The sequence below is a fragment of the Dysidea avara genome, chromosome 2, assembly GCF_963678975.1.
Source record: "Dysidea avara chromosome 2, odDysAvar1.4, whole genome shotgun sequence".
Classification (NCBI taxonomy): domain Eukaryota; kingdom Metazoa; phylum Porifera; class Demospongiae; order Dictyoceratida; family Dysideidae; genus Dysidea; species Dysidea avara.
In genome coordinates, this window is record NC_089273.1 from 36,869,148 (window position 1) to 36,882,927 (window position 13,780).

At 37.9% G+C, this 13,780-nt stretch overlaps 1 long non-coding RNA gene across 1 annotated transcript; it reads left to right on the forward strand.

Moving 5' to 3' along the window:
* Positions 1-873: 873 nt before the first annotated feature.
* LOC136247219 (uncharacterized) lies at positions 874-3,827 on the forward strand. The gene is made up of 6 exons (XR_010697202.1): positions 874-1,173; positions 1,224-1,309; positions 1,358-1,418; positions 3,413-3,504; positions 3,556-3,624; positions 3,688-3,827. It is a non-coding gene; the product is annotated as an uncharacterized lncRNA (long non-coding RNA).
* The last annotated feature ends 9,953 nt before the right edge of the window (positions 3,828-13,780 follow it).

Below are 13,780 nucleotides of genomic sequence, written 5' to 3' on the forward strand. Positions count from 1 at the left end.
TAGGTAATCAAGAAGAGACACGCCCCCTAATTCCACCAATTATTCCCGTGGTCGTCCGATTATTCTAAAATTATGCCTGTAACCATCCTATTATTCCGGAATTATTCTCACAAAATTGGTGACCTATTATTCTCAAGATTATGCCGGCATAATAGGCGCAGGCCTATTCTTGAGACATTTCAGGCAATTGTAAGCCATAATTGAAACGTTATGAAGCTTCAAAGTTCAAAAAATGGATCAAATTTTATGTGTGAAAAAGGTACTTTTTCACAAATCTGATCACATGTACAGTCCTAGTAATACAACTATTCTACTAACACCATTGGGGATGTTACCTATATAACTTTTCATTGAGTAGTAGTCAGTCTCTAATATGCAATCGTTCAATTAGAATATTTTATTTATTTGTTTAATTAGCAAAACCCTTACAGGTATTATGCTAATGTACAATTACACTGAATTAAACACTACAAATACGGATCGGATTTACGTATATTTCCTAGTTTCAGGAAACTCATGGAAAGACGATCTTTCAAGGCCCTCTAACTTTCCATGTATTTACATTGCACAGTAAACACATGTAAAGTTGTTAAGTTTTTTAATGTATGCAATGGAAGTTATTTAGCTAAGAATTAATACTGGTGAATGTGCACCACTGAATGAGGCCGACTATGGCTACAACTCGCGAGCTAGAGTGCTAGACTTCAAGCTGCCATGCCAGCGATTAATGGAACAGGACGCTCTGCATGGCCACTGTGACTTACATCTAGTCTACCTATTTGGCTATTATCACCAGGTAGTCTAGTTGAAGTCGTTATCGCTATCGCAGAGTACGTGGCAGAGTAACTTTATAACATCCGCACTTGCAATAGCGCATTATTGCGCTAATGCTACTTGGAAATGTTAGTTTACGGAAGTTGTAACTTGGGAAAGAAGAAGTGGCTGACGGTGACAGTGGTAGTACCGTAGTCTACGTCTACAGCTAGAGCAGTTAACGCTCAGGTTTAACGCTGAAGTATCGTGATGGTGGCGCGCACGAATGGAGGAAAAAGATTGCAGCTTGCCGAACCGACATACTGCCGTGGCCTTCAGACTATTGTGGCACCGCTGTCACCTCTGTTTCCTGACTTTCAGTACCGCTGTGCCGCCTTTTGACACCCAAGTACCGTAGAGGTAAGCAGTAATTTGCCTATGTTTGTTGTAGTTGATTTTTAATACTGTAGCCAACACCTCGAGCAACACGGATCGCGAGACTTATGAACTAGGAGTTAACCACAGTTTTAGCAAATGACTGAGGGTTATGTTTGAGGTAAGTTGTGTGTATGAGATTGCACATACTCCTTTGCATTTCTTTTAGGGATGAGATACAGTTTAAGACAAAGAATGGGCTAACCACATGAGAACTTTTAAAGTTTCAGGTTAGTGGTTATGATTAATGTGATTATTGGTTGTTAGCATGGATTGTACGTATGTCAAAAAGTGTCTCCTCTAAGTGTAAGTGATGTGGCACTTTGTGTATCTGTATCCTCTAATTCAGTCCTTGATCCAAAAGCCTGTATTGGAAGTTAGTGTGGAATGTGTGTCTCCTCTAAGTGTAAATGATATTGTACTTTGTGTATCTGTTTCCTGTAATCCAATTCTTGATCAAAAATCTGTAATAACACACACCCATGTAATAAGTATATGTAATAGGATGGATGGCTGTGGTATTCGGGATTAATAGTGCAAGCATTGTAAACAGGAAGGAGTAAAATAGTGCGAGGCAAAGCCGAGCACTATTTCGTTCCTGTTTACAATGCGAGAACTATTAATCCCGAATACCACAGCCATCTGTCCTATTGCAAATTAATCCGACAACCATAGCAACTGTTACTAGGCAACAGAAATTCAAAAATAACCTCTGCGAAAGACCAATCACACTTAGCAACCGTTGCCTGGCAACCATTGCTATGGTCTCAAAATGACTTTTACCTTAGCAATGGTTACCTAGCAACCGTTGCTAAGCAACCGTATTGTGTCATACCTTGGGGACATCTATCACTATGGTAACAATAGTTGTCGAATCGGACATTTACTTCTAATATAAACACACCACACTATTTTAGCCAGTATTATAGATTTTTGTCATGGGACCTTGACAAACAAGTATAATACTAATTCTATTGGCTAATCGATTGACGTATTTCAATATAATACGTCAAGCTGCTATTGAGAGTATTATACAGTAACACATTCAGTTGTTGGATTAGTACTAGTAATAGCATGGGTAGCAGTGAAATTTGGGATAAATATCACGAGTGTTGTATTGGAAATGGGGATAAATTTCACGAGACGAAGCCGAGTGAAATTTACCATTTCCAATACAACAAGAGTGGTATTTATCCCAAATTTCACTGCTACCCATGCTATTCCCAGTTAATACCATACTCGCTACATGTGCTGCATTAGCTTTGCTATGTACGCAATTTGTCACTATGTACTAAACACGCGTCGACACTAATTGGCGCTACATTGTTAACATAAATTCTAGCCAATGAAATTGCAATTACAACTTTTTCACTGCTACCAGTGAAATACGGGATAAATTTCACTGCTACTATTGAGACTTTTGTACGGGCAGTGAAACAGGTATGGTATTATACATGTAATGACACATACCCATGGCTCAAGTGAATCATTAACTTTACTGGTTAAGCACTGGAGGGTGAACACAGAAGGTAGAGCTTGTATGAGGTCCTTACGACCAACCAGAGTATTTTTATAGAAATATGGTGTATTTGTTCTGCTTGACCTTTGCATTATTAGAAGTTTAGGACAGCATAATTGTTTGACATTTCTGATGCTGATGTATAGTTGTGCATAGTATTCACCGTGCTTTGACATTCGGCTTGATTGCTTGTGGATACAATGACATGAAAATAGCAGCTATCTATATTATAATCCAACGAAACATTCACAAGGTGGCTTCAAAATCTGAGCCTTTGCATGCACATCATTTGTTTACTACACATCAGATAAGTGTATCCCGGTTGCCATTAGCCTACACAAAAACGTAGTGCTACTGTGGTCCAGTGTTAAAGAGGCAGATAATTTAGGCTGCTTTTGTATAGTATTATTGTATGCAGTTCTATGCTTATGTATTCATACTCAGTTTATGTTTTATTAAAATTTTCAATCCCGAGAAAGCCAAAAGAACTTTAGAAATCATACAAACTAGGTAGGTTTTCATGAAGATGGTCGCATTTACTAGGTTGACTATGGTAGTGAGGTATTGCTATAACAACATACTATCAAAATACAAAGACTCCTAATTCATCACTTTGTACAGCTGTAAAATATTTTGTACTGGTATTGTGATGTGTTTTTCTATTACCAGCAGTAGTAGTTCACATGCATATCTTCTTTTCAATAGCATTCTCTGCATCGGACCATTCAGCATGATTATTCAAGTATTGATCGCTGCCCAGGACAAGCTGTTTTGGCATCTAGATCAATTATTTCCTGGTGAGTTTCTTGAGGGATAATTGTATAATAGAGTAATGTGTTTTTTGTTAGATATGACTATTAGAAAGATACGACTTCAAGAGGTGGAATGTTGTTTGGAAAAAGTCGCAATACTAACAGGTATTTAATTGTACTATACAATATTTTGGCATTACATCTATTTTTTCCATTTACGGTACACAGAAAACATTCGGGCAAGGAGTCTGCCACTGATAAAGTTTGTCATAAAGAATATATTGATGAACAACTAAGACAGACATTTTTTGTACTTTGACTATGTTGCATTTTTGTGTATGGATGGATGACCTTTTGTTGATTTAAAATTGAAGTATTTAAACCAATTAATACAGAATATAGGGGTGGGACGAAGGTAAAAAAATTGTGACATTTCCTTGCATTTACTGTTGGGAAAAACGGCCTTTCCTAGCCTTTAAGTGGTAAGGAAAGATCAAAAAGACGGCTGAATCTTTTCAGGAAAGTTGTGGAAATGTGATCATTCCTGATGAAAGGAAAGGTAAGATAATATTGTGGAAATCTGACATTTCCATACCTTTCCACAGTCTCTTAAAGGTAAGGTAATCAATTCTTTTTTTTGTAGTGAAAGTATTAGTATGACTTAAAAGTCTCTATATATGTTAATTTCAGGATAGTGTAAAGATGGGAATCGTCTTGGAAGAAAAGAGTTAGGATGTATTTCTGTTCTGGCTTGGCAGTGAGATAAATTTAATTGACTAGTTCTAGTATTTGGAAAAGATGGCAGGCAGTGGTGAGAAACAGCTAGCTATTTAGTCATAATTTTAGGCCACAAAAAGTTAATTATATGTTTCTGGTTCCCTTCCTGGTCATTCTTTGCTGAATGAATTGTGCAATGTCTGTATTGTGCAATGTTTGCTGAATGTCTGTAAACACACTTTACTGATCAAGATGCACTAACTTTACACATTTCCCTATAATTTCATGTCAGATGTAGTGTACCACAACTCAAAGGTTGCAAAAAAAAAAAAAAAAAAGCCTGGTCACCTGGTAAATTTTGGGGATTTGGTAGGACCAGAAACATATAAATAACTTTGCACTGCGTCATGCTAATTTAAATTAATCTACCATTCTTTCGTCGGTCTTGTAGAGTTTAAATGGTACAATAATGTGGTGATGCTCTTGTCATGGTCTCTCTTTGCCATGGGTTATTTGTTACAAACTTTCAGCCCCGTACATGTGTTCAATCATTTCATTTGAATGCATTGTTTTGGTATGTATATATCCCATATGGGCTAGAACCAGTTGTTTATAGCTACGTTCATGAAGGTATCTTGGATCTCATTAAGGAGTCTCTAAATTTCAAATTTCCTCAACAAATAATTCAGTGGTCATATACCCCTATCGGCCCTATGTATATGGCCTGTGATGTGAAATTGTTAATTCATGTCTAAGATAAAGGTAAACATCACAGTAAATACGAGTTGTCCAGTTCCATCTGTCAAAGTAAAAGTCACTAATCCTACATTAGGACATGAAGCAGGATAGGTCACGTGTACCTGTCCCGTATAACATGGATGTGTACATACCACATATCCTGTTCAGTAGACACTTCATGTGTAGTTACCATAAGATAGTTGAATATGATATATGCAACTTCATAGCTGAATCTCAGCTACAGAAGATTTTGTAACCTTTTGGCATATGTAGTGCTGTATTATATAAGTCAGATGTGACTTCCAGATATTATTTTGCTGAACAGCATGTATGTGGTTGTGATCTTAGCTTAGGTTGTGTTTCTTAGGCCAGGAAGTTGTGCCACTGTGTTTGTTTTAATCTTACATAGGCATAGCTATAAAAGCATTCAAAAGTGACTGTTTTATTTGGATATTTTACAGAAGTTTCCAACACAAATGCACATGACCAAAAAAGTGTTAAATTTCCAGTAATGAAATGCTTTGTCTGAAGGCATCAGACAGGCAGGTAGTTAATAAGCAGAAAATTCCACTGAAATTTTTTTTGAAATTTCATAGAAAAAGCTACTGGAAGCATTTATGGTCATTATGTGTATAATAATGCTATGTATTGTTTTGTCTGTTTGTCTGTTAGTTCACTTTTTGTTTACTTTTTCAGATTGTACTCCTATAGGTTTATCCTTCTGTACTGACCTTGTCTTATATCTAAATTAATAAATAAACTGCTTAAGGCATGTTCATGGGCTTGGCCATGCCTAAAAAATACTGCCAATGCACCAGGAATGCTTGTTTTGGGTAATATGTTTGGCCAAGAAAAACCCAAACCTCCATAATCCATAATAAAAAAAATACAGTACTGCCATACTGTATGATTATTACACATGATCTGATGATCAGATAACATGAACATAAAATGCTAGTACATTATTAAAAGCAATGTTTCTGTTAAGATTCTTTGAAACGGATATTATTAGCTAGGGGTAGTTATTATCTAATCCAAAACAGCCAAGCTGTAAAAAAAGTGTGCGGCCCTCAAAAAGACTATGGTGAAAAAAGATGTGAAATCCAAGGTGGCGGCCAAGAAATGGCTGTGATGGTAGGTTGATGGTAAAAATTTTAATAACAACAATTCAGGTGAATTTTGGTGCCGCTTGGTCAATTGGCACAAAATTCACCTGAATTGTCGTTATTAAAATTTTTACCATTAACCTACCATCACAGCCATTTCTTGGCCGCCACCTTGGATTTCATATCTTTTTTCACCATAGCCTTTTTGAGGGCCGCACACTTTTTTTACAGCTTGGCTGTTTTGGATTAGATTTCACTTCTTTTTGTATTTGTATACCCCAAAGCCGGCCTATGGCCTGCTTTGGGACTTTTTTAACCTATCTTTTTTTCTTTACCACAGGAAGAAGAAAAGATGAAGCAGATGTACCTTAAATATTTCAGTAAATGTACAAAGTATATATATATAATACATAAAGATGAAGCAGATGTACAAGCAAATATTTCTGATTTCATCAGTAAATGTACAAAGTATATCTAATCCAAAACAGCCAAGCTGTAAAAAAAGTGTGCGGCCCTCAGAAAGGCTATGGTGAAAAAAGATGTGAAATCCAAGGTGGCGGCCAAGAAATGGCTGTGATGGTAGGTTAGTGGTAAAAATTTTAATAATGACAATTCAGGTGAATTTTTGTGCCGCTTCACAAAAATTCACCTGAATTGTCGTTATTAAAATTTTTACCACTAACCTACCATCACAGCCATTTCTTGGCCGCCACCTTGGATTTCACATCTTTTTTCACCATAGCCTTTCTGAGGGCCGCACACTTTTTTTACAGCTTGGCTGTTTTGGATTAGATTTCATTTCTTTTTGTATTTGTATACCCCAAAGCCGGCCTATGGCCAGCTTTGGGACTTTTTTAACCTATGTTTTTTTCTTTACTACAGGAAGAAGAAAAGATGAAGTAGATGTACTTTAAATATTTTATCAGTAAATGTACAAATTATATATACTGTATAATACATATGTGACCGGATTTGCGAAAAGGGGTCCAATTTGCCAACTTTGACAATTGATAACTTCAGATTGGAAAGAGCTATTGCCTTGATATTTGGGCAGTGGTGAGCACCACTATAGCTGAATACATGGTGAAATGTTCAGGTTAATAATTATGTTACTTGAACACTGAGTTATGGTCTCCAACATTTACGGAATTGGATGTGTGTGGAAGACCCCTTTTCGCAAATCCGGTCACATATATTGATTACAGAAATCTCCATGGTGGTTTCTTTGTAACTGAACACTCTACAAGGTGACTTCTTCTAATTGCTCTCTCTACAGGGTGAATTGTTTGTAGCTGAACGATCTACAAGGTAACTTCTTCTAGCTGATCTCTCTACAGGTGATGTGTTTGTAGCTGAATTTTGTATAGGTGATTTGTTTGCAGCTGAGCTCTTTACAGAATGGTTTCTTTGTAGCTGAACTCTCTAAAAGGTAACTTCTTCTAACTGATCTTTCTACAGGGCAATTTGTTTCTGGCAGAATTTTCTACAGGGTGATTTCTTTGCAGCTGAACTCTCTACATGGTGGTTTCTTTGTAGCTGAACTCTCTACAAGGTAATTTCTTCTAGCTGATCTCTCTACAGGGAGATTTGTTTGTAGCTGAACTATCTACAAGGTAACTTCTTATAGCTGATCTCTACAGGGTGATTTGTTCGTAGTTGAATTCTGTACAGGTGATTTGTTTGCAGCTGAGCTCTTTACAAAATGGTTTCTTTGTAGCTGAACTTTCTCCAAGGTAAGTTCTTCTAACTGATCTTTCTACAGGGTGATTTGTTTGTAGCTGAACTATCTACAAGGTAATTTCTTCTAGCTGATCTCTCTACAGGGCGATTTGTTTGTAGCTGAATTCTGTACAAGTGATTTGTTTGCAGCTGAGCTCTTTACAGAATAGTTTCTTTGTAGCTGAACTCTCTACAGGGTGATTTGTTTGTAGCTGAACTATCTACAAGGTAATTTCTTCTAGCTGATCTCTCTACAGGGCGATTTGTTTGTAGCTGAATTCTGTACAAGTGATTTGTTTGCAGCTGAGCTCTTTACAGAATAGTTTCTTTGTAGCTGAACTCTCTACAGGGTGATTTGTTTGTAGCTGAAATCCCTACAAGGTAACTTCTTCTAGCTGATCTCTCTACAGGGTGATTTGTTTGTAGCTGAACTCTCTACAGGTGATTTGTTTGTAGCTGAACTCTACAAGGCGATACTTCTAGGTGATTTCTCTACAGGATTCCTTGTTTCTAACTGAACTCTCAACAGGGTGATCTGTTCATAGCTGAACTTTCTACTGGGTGATTTGTTTGCAGCTGAACTCTCTAAATGGTGGTTTCTTTGTAGCTGAACTCTCTACAATGTGACTTCTTCTAGCTGAACTCTCTACAAGGTGACTTGTTTCTAGCTGATCTCTCTACAGGGTGACTTGTTTCTAGCTGAACTCTCTACAGGTGATTTGTTTGTAGCTGAACTCTCTACATGGTGGTTTCGTTGTAGCTGAACTCTCTACAAGGTAACTTCTTCTAGCTTATCTTTTTCACTGCATATTTGTTTGTAGCTGAGTTCTCTACAGGGTGATTTGTTTGCAGCTGAACTCTCTACATGGGAGTTTCATTGTAGCTGAACTCTCTACAATGTGACTTCTTCTAGCTGAACTCTCTACAGGGTGACTTGTTTCTAGCTGAACTCTCTACAGGTGATTTGTTTGCAGCTGAACTCTCTACATGGTGGTTTCTTTGTAGCTGAACTCTCTACAAGGTAACTTCTTCTAGCCGATCTTTGTACAAGGTGATTGAGTTTTTTGCAGCTGAACTCTTTACATGGTGGTTGCTTTGTAGCTGAACTCTCTAAAAGGTGACTTCTTCTAGCTGAACTCTCTACAGGATGATTTGTTTGCAGCTGGATTCTCTACGTGGTAGTTTCTTTGTAGCTGAACTCTCTACAATGTGACTTCTTCTAGCTGAACTCTCTACAGGGTGACTTGTTTCTAGCTGATCTCTCTACAGGGTGACTTGTTTCTAGCTGAATTCTCTACAGGTGATTTGTTTGCAGCTGAACTCTCTACATGGTGGTTTCTTTGTAGCTGAACTCTCTACAAGGTAACTTCTTCTAGCTGATCTTTCTACAGGGTGATTTGTTTGTAGCTGAATTCTCTACAGGGTGATTTATTTGCAGCTTAACTCTCTACAAGGTGACTTCTTCTAGCTGAACTCTCTACAGAGTGATTGATTTTTTTTGCAGCTGAACTCTCTACATGGTGGTTTCTTTGTAACTTAACTCTCTACAGGGTGATTTGTTTGTAGCTGAACTTTCTACAGGGTGATCTGTTCATAGCTGAACTCCCTATAAAGTAACTTCTTCTAGCTAATCTTTCTACAGGGCGATTTGTTTGTAGCTGAGTTCTCTACAGGGTGATTTGTTTGCAGCTGAACTCTACATGGTAGCTTCTTTGTAGCTCTACAATGTTACTTCTTCTAGCTGAACTCTCTACAAGGTGACTTGTTTCTAGCTGATCTCTCTACAGGGTGACTTGTTTCTAGCTGAACTCTCTACAGGTGATTTGTTTGCAGCTGAACTCTCTACATGATTGTTTCTTTGTAGCTGAACTCTCTACAAGGTAATTTCTTCTAGCTGATCTCTCTACAGGCCGATTTGTTTGTAGCTGAACTCTCTACATGATGGTTTCTTTGTAGCTGAACTCTCTACAAGGTGATTTCTTCTATAGCTGATCTTTCTACAGGGTGATTTGTTTGTAGTTAAACTCTCTACACGATAGATTCTTTGTAGCTGAACTCTCTACAAGGTGATTTCTTCTATAGCTGATCTTTCTACAGGGTGATTTGTTTGTACCTGAACTATCTACATGATGGTTTCTTTGTAGCTGAACTCTCTACAAGGTAACTTCTTCTAGCTGATCTCTCTACAGGACAATTTGTTTGTACCTGAACTCTCACATGATTGTTTCTTTGAAGCTGAACTCTCTACGAGGTGATTTCTTCTAGCTGATCTTTCTACAGGGTGATTTGTTTGTAGCAGAACTCTCTACAAGGAAACTTCTTCTAGCTGATCTCTCTACAGGGAGATTTGTTTGTAGCTGAACTCTCTATACATGATTTGTTTGCGGCTGAATTCTCTACATGATGGTTTCTTTGTAGCTGAACTCTCTACAAGGTAACTTCTTCTAGCTGATCTCTTTACAGGGTGAATTGTTTGTAGCAGAACGATCTACAAGGTAACTTCTTCTTACTTATCTCTCTACAGGGTGATTTGTTTGTAGCTGAACTTTTTACAAGGAAACCTCTTTTAACTGAGCTCTGTACAGGGTGAATTGTTTGTAGCTGAACTATCTACAAGGTAACTTCTTCTAGCTGATCTCTCTACAGGATGATTTGTTTGTAGCTGAACTATCTACAAGGTAACTTCTTCTAGCTGATCTCTCTATAGGGTGATTTGTTTGTAGCTGAATTCTGTATAGGTGATTTGTTTGCAGCTGAGCTCTTTACAGAATGGTTTCTTTGTAGCTGAACTCTCTACAAGGTAACTTCTTCTAGCTGATGTATCTACAGGGTCACTAGTTTGTAGCTGAATTCTCTACATGGTGGTTTCTTTGTAACTGAACTATCTACAAGGTGACATCTTCTAGCTGATCTTTCAACAGGGTGATTTGTTTGTATTTGAACTCTCTACAAGAAATCTTCTTCTAACTGATGTTTTAACAGGGTGAATTGTTTGTAGCTGAACTCTCTACAGGGTGATTTGTTTGTAGCTGATCTCTATACAGGTTACTTATTTCTAACTGATCTCTTTAATTCTGTTCAGGGTGACTGCTCTATTAGGATGACTGCTCTATTAGAGTATCTCGATCTCGCACTTGCTACACCAAGTTGGATTTCGTGTTATAACTCCGTGGATTTAAGTCTGATTCTTCTACACCATTGAAGAGCCTTTCTAAGATGATAACTCCATCTGTACAGCGATTTTGAAAGCATTACCCCAAGCGGTTTACCTGGTAGGCGTGGCAAGCATAATAATAATAATAATAATAAAATAAAAATATTAAAAATTAGCTAATCTCGATTGCGTAATTGTTACACACTGTTGATTTTTTCGCTGTATCTTCCTGGTTTTTAGCTCGATTTCTTTCAAACCACAAAAGGTTTGAGGTTCAATAGTTAACCTATTCACCCACCGATTTTCAGCTTCTTCCCATACGCGGTTTACCCTGTAGGCGTGACAACATATTGGTGTTATTTTTCGTGCATAATCGCTCATAACTCTTTGTCTGTTTATGGTATTCCAGCCAAAGTTGGTACCAAGATGCGCCTTTATACCCCCCTTCTGTGTGCCAAATTTCAAGGCAATCGGATAACGCGTTCGAGTTTTATAGCAGTTTTTGTAAGTGTGCGACAAGAAAAAGAAAAATAAGAAGAAGAAGAAGAAGAAGAAAAAAAAAACGAAGAAACTCAGCCAATTTTTGAAGTCGCATATCTCGGGAACGCGCGAAGCGATTTCGCTCAAATTTGGAATGTAGAGTGCTGCAGTTGGGGGGCATGTCCACAGCAAAAATCGTCTTGTTTCATCAAGGAAGCACAGAGCTACGGAGGTGCGAAAATTGCGTTTTCTTTCTTCCTGTCAATATACTCACGGGTGTTACGCGCCGGCTTCTTGGGCCGCACGACACACTACCGTGTGTCTTGATATAATACATAATATGTATTATATATATACTTTGTACATTTACTGATGAAATCAGAAATATTTAAGGTACATCTGCTTCATCTTTTCTTCTTCCTGTGGTAAAGAAAAAAAGATAGGTTAAAAAAGTCCCAAAGCAGGCCATAGGCCATATTTATTACAGAACTGTCCATGGTGGTTTCTTTGTACCTGAACACTCTTAAAGGTAACTTCTTCTAGCTGATCTCTCTACAGGGTGATTTTGTTTGTAGCTGAACTATCAACAAGGTAACTTCTTCTAGCTGTTTTCTCTACAGGGTGATTTATTTGTAGCTGAACTCTGTACAGGTGATTTTTTTGCTGCTGAGCTCTTTACAGAATGGTTTCTTTGTAGCTGAACTCTCTACAAGGTAACTTCTTCTAACTGATCTCTCTACAGGGAGATTTGTTTGTAGCTGAACTTTCTACAGGTGATTTGTTTGCAGCTGAACTATCTAGATGATGGTTTCTTTGTAGCTGAACTCTCTACTAGGTAATTTCTTCTAGCTGAACTCTCTACATCGTGGTTTCTTTGTAGCTGAACTCTCTACAAGATAAATTCTTCTAACTGATCTTTCTACAGGGTGATTTGTTTGTAGCTGATTTTTTTTTACAGGGTGATTTGTTTGCAGCTGAACTCTCTATATGGTGGTTTCTTTGTAGCTGAACTCTCTACAAGGTAACTTCTTCTAACTGAACTCTCTACAGGGAGATTTGTTTGCAGCTGAACTCTCTTCATGATGGTTTCTTTGTAGCTGAACTCTCTACAAGGTGACTTCTTCTAGCTGATCTTTCTACAGGGTGATTTGTTTGTAGCTGATTTTTTTACAGGGTGATTTGTTTGCAGCTGAACTCTCTATATGGTGGTTTCTTTGTAGCTGAACTCTCTACAAGGTGACTTCTTCTAGCTGATCTCTCTACAGGGTGATTTGTTTGTAGCTGAACTCTCTTCATGATGGTTTCTTTGTAGCTGATCTCTCTACAGGGTGATTTGTTTGTAGCTGAACTCTCTTCATGATGGTTTCTTTGTAGCTGAACTCTCTACAAGGTAACTTCTTCTAACTGAACTCTCTACAGGGAGATTTGTTTGCAGCTGAACTCTCTTCATGATGGTTTCTTTGTAGCTGAACTCTCTACAAGGTAACTTCTTCTAGCTGAACTCCCTACATGGTGGTTTCTTTGTAGCTGAACTCTCTACAGGTGATTTGTTTGCAGCTGAACTCTCCACATGATGGTTTCTTAAATTTGGAGCTGAACTCTCTACAAGGTAACTTCTTCTAGCTGATCTCTCTACAGGGTGATTTGTTTGTAGCTGAACTATCTACAAGATAACTTCTTCTAGCTGATCTCTCTATAGGGTGATTTGTTTGTAGCTGAATTCTGTACAGGTGATTTGTTTGCAGCTGAGCTCTTTACAGAATGGTTTCTTTGTAGCTGAACTCTCTACAAGGTAACTTCTTCTAACTGAACTCTCTACAGGGAGATTTTGTTTGCAGCTGAACTCTCTTCATGATGGTTTCTTTGTAGCTGAACTCTCTGCAAGGTAACTTCTTCTAGCTGAACTCCCTACATGGTAGTTTCTTTGTAGCTGAACTCTCTACAAGGTGACTTCTTCTAGCTGATCTTTCTACAGGGTGATTTGTTTGTAGCTGATTTTTTTACAGGGTAATTTGTTTGCAGCTGAACTCTCTATATGGTGGTTTCTTTGTAGCTGAACTCTCTTCATGATGGTTTCTTTGTAGCTGAACTCTCTACAAGGTAACTTCTTCTAACTGAACTCTCTACAGGGAGATTTGTTTGCAGCTGAACTCTCTTCATGATGGTTTCTTTGTAGCTGAACTCTCTACAAGGTAACTTCTTCTAGCTGAACTCCCTACATGGTGGTTTCTTTGTAGCTGAACTCTCTACAGGTGATTTGTTTGCAGCTGAACTCTCCACATGATGGTTTCTTTAAATTTGTAGCTGAACTCTCTACAAGGTAACTTCTTCTAGCTGATCTCTCTACAGGGTGATTTGTTTGTAGCTGAACTATCTACAAGATAACTTCTTCTAGCTGATCTCTCTA